The sequence below is a fragment of the Gopherus flavomarginatus genome, unplaced genomic scaffold (genome assembly GCF_025201925.1).
Source record: "Gopherus flavomarginatus isolate rGopFla2 unplaced genomic scaffold, rGopFla2.mat.asm mat_scaffold_106_arrow_ctg1, whole genome shotgun sequence".
Taxonomy (NCBI): Eukaryota; Metazoa; Chordata; order Testudines; family Testudinidae; genus Gopherus; species Gopherus flavomarginatus.
This window is the reverse complement of record NW_026114629.1, coordinates 283,413-286,802: the sequence shown is the minus strand read 5'-3', so window position 1 is coordinate 286,802 and position 3,390 is coordinate 283,413. Positions and strand designations below refer to the sequence as shown.

At 47.8% G+C, this 3,390-nt stretch overlaps 1 non-coding gene across 1 annotated transcript; it reads left to right on the top strand.

The window, feature by feature from the left end:
• The first annotated feature begins 1,337 nt into the window (after positions 1-1,337).
• On the top strand, positions 1,338-1,410 carry TRNAS-GGA (transfer RNA serine (anticodon GGA)). Its single transcript has one exon. It is a non-coding gene; the product is annotated as a tRNA-Ser (tRNA).
• Positions 1,411-3,390: the final 1,980 nt, after the last annotated feature.

Sequence of the window (3,390 nt, the reverse complement as noted above, 5' to 3'; positions counted from 1 at the left end):
TGCCCTGTTTTGGAGACAAAATAAAACCACCTCGACGAAATGCCTAGAGCTTTTTGCAGCAAACTTAAAGTGACAGTGTGCCAGTGTAGATGCTGCCGTTCATTATATAACTGTAACTGGCCTCCAGCAGTATCCCACAATGCCCTCCATGAACTCACCTGCCCTGCATTCTGCTACAGAGCCATGGGGCCCTCCCCTTTCATAGCTCCAGGAAGTTCTGACAGCTGAGTCTGCTGCTCTGCTCCGGCAGCCAGGCGCAAATCTCTGCCGTGGATGCTGCTCACTCCCACCCTGCAAACACAGAGCAGGTGGCAGGAGCTTCCTTACAGTGGGGGCGGCGGGGCATTGGCATCTGAACTGTGATGCCCCCATAACAGCCCTTCCTTCGAGGAGGCTCTTACATTCTAAACAGGGACGGCTGTTTTCTAGTAAAAACACTACAAGGGAAGGAGAAAACTCGAAAGAGGTTCCTCCTAGTGCTCACGTACATGAACCTGAATACTCTCTCAGTCCTCAAAGACAGACCTGGAGAAGGAGACTTGCTGAAGCGAAGCAAAGCCACAGGGGTCTCTGAGAATTCCCTGGCCCCTTGCCCGGTCCTGCCTGGCTGATGTCAGCATCTCTCTGTGAGGTCACCACCTCCCCACCACCTTGAACCAATAGTCTGAGGTCCTGCAAAAGGCCTTTATGATGTCACTGCCACACCTCTCCCTTGCTGTGCCAATGTCCTGCTCCTGGCCAGGCCCTTTGGAGGTCTGAGCTACTCCCCACTCAAGGCAAGAAGTGTTTTCGGTGCTCCCTACCCCTGCTCCATATGTTAAACCATTGAATACTTTATTTTTTATTGCATTTGTAGCTCATGTCATGATTTCAATGCACAATCTGGACGCATGATTTTCTCTATCATATAAGACAATACATTTTTATGCTAGGATGTGTAAATCTGTATTTATTCATGCCATATATAAGAAAATGAAACAAATTAATTTCCTCTAAGCATATGGAAACTTTTTAATTTTCACAGTAACTGAAATGTACAAACACCTAGAAATGGAACTGTCACCAGCACAGGGTTGGCCACTATTAAATAGGGTTACAGTAGGAGACAGCGTTAGGATGTTAACCCCAGGTCTTTTGTTCAAAGGTCGTGTCTCTCGCCTTCCCCCATGAACTGAAGCGCAGCATTCGAGAGATCCAGAGACTAGCTGATGACATTTCCGAGTGCTAAAATAGCAAGCGCTGTCCATCCTGCATTGGCCAGTGGTGACTGGAGAGCTGGTTTGTTGAGAATAAGCTTCAAGGTGAGAAGCAGCAGCCCAAAGTGGGCCCCTACAAGTGCTGAAGTGGCTCAGTTGAGAGAGCGTTAGACTGGAAATTGAAAGGTCCCTGGTTTAATTCCAGGCTTCAACAGCCTCTTTGATCCCTCTCTGTGCAGCTGTGGGTTGTTTCCTGGCAACACAGCAGTCCCTTTACGTAATGCAAGTTCTTTCTTTCAGGCTTTGCTGCGGGAAAAGGCAGCATTGGCTTCTGTAGCCAGCTGGCCCTCCTGAACTTTATTTCTTCTCTTGTTCTTTCTCAGCAAGGGGAAGGAAAAGAAGCTCCCCCTCAAGCTGGAGTCACGAGGGGGATGTAAGGACGACTTCCTGAGTGCCAGCTCCAGTCCTCTGCTCTGCCAGCTGACCCATCGAAGAGTTGCCGCCATTTTCTCCAGGTTCTCCCCTCGGTGTGTGCCAGGGTGAGCACCACCAAAGTGCAGGAAATTTGAGGGCAGGGCAGGACAGCTCACTGTGATGGAGTTTCTGTAGTGTGGTGGTTCTCACATTTGCCTAACCTGCAAAAGGGCCTCAGCCCCAAAACCAGGCAGAAACGTAGTGGCTTCCTTTTCCCAGCTCCCCTTGCTGTCCAGCAAGGCCTCCTCCTTCTGCCACTGGCCTGTCCCTGGGATAACCCCAACCTCCGCACAATAGAGGGTGGTGATATCAGTGGAGAAAATACCTTGGCGTCAGCCTGGGAAAGCTGGAGGAATTAGGCCAGTTGAACCCGTGGAAGTGCAGTTGGCTGCTGGGAGGTAGAATCTTCTTTCTGCCTCTTGGCATTCCAGGGGTGGCTACTTGCAGCCCAGGAAAAGTTGTGGCGTTCTGGGTGAAAGGAAAACAAGTTAAGGGTTAATGTCTCTTTTACCTGTAAAGGGTTAACAAACAGGGACCCAAACACCTGACCAGAGGACCAATCAGAAGACAAGATACTTTCAAATCTTGTGTGGAAGGAAGCCTTTGTTTGTGGGGTTTGGGTTTAGCTTTGTTGTCTCTGGGTCCTGGACGGGGCTAGAGGTGCAACCAGGTTTCTGTCAATCTCCCTGCTACAGTCTCTTATCTATTCAGAATTGTAAGTAAGAAAAGGCGGCCATAGTCTTTTCATTTGTTTTTTTTCTATTTGCATATGTGTACTTGCTGGAGTAGCTTAAATTGTGTTTCTGCTGGAGAAAGTTTCTTTCTATTGTTTATAAGTTGAAAGACCCTGTAACTTTTTACCATCTAAAGTGCAGAGATAAACCTTTTACTTTTTTCTTTCTTTTTTATTAAAAGTTTTTTTTTAAGACCTGTTTGATTTTTTTCCCAGTTGAGGCTCTAGGGAATTGAGTCTGTATATTCCAGAGAATTGGTGGGGAGAAGGGAAGAATAAATTTCCTCTTTGTGTTAGATTCACGCAGCTTGAATCTGTATTGCCTCTGGGTGAGGGGGAAGCAGGGAGGGAAAGGTAAATTTCCTCTTTGTGTTAGATTCACGGAACTTGAATCTGTATTGCCTCTGGAAGAAGGGGAGAGAGAAACTTGATCTCTCTGTGTTGTGTTTCAAGGAATTGAATCATGGTATCTCCTAGTGTACTCAGGCAGGAAAGATCTGGGAGGAGGTAAAGAGATGGGAGGGAATGGTTTATTTCCCTTTGTTGTGAGAATCAAGGAATCTGGGTCTTGGAGTCCCCTGGGAAGGTTTTGGGGAGACCACAGGGTATCAGGCCCTAGAAATTCCTGATTGGTGGCAGCGCTACAGAATCTAAGCTGGAAATTACGCTTAGAGGACTTTATGCTAGTACCCATATCCTGGACGCTAAGGTCCAGATTTGGGAATTATACTATGACACGAGTAGGCTGCTTTCTGGCAAGATGGTTTTCTGTTTTAGGCTTGGGAGAAGCCTGCGAGAAGAGTTGTTCCAGTGAGAACCGTTGCTCCTTTCTTGCTGACCAGGGGGTGCCAGTGAAAGCTTGTGAGGGGGCAGGTGCTGGCTTGAGTGAATGGGATATAGGAAACCCTAGCCTGCCCCTCCAGGCCAAGTCCACTGCTTGTCTCCTGCTTTGTGACATCCAGATTTAAATCTTCCCAGCATGTGCTG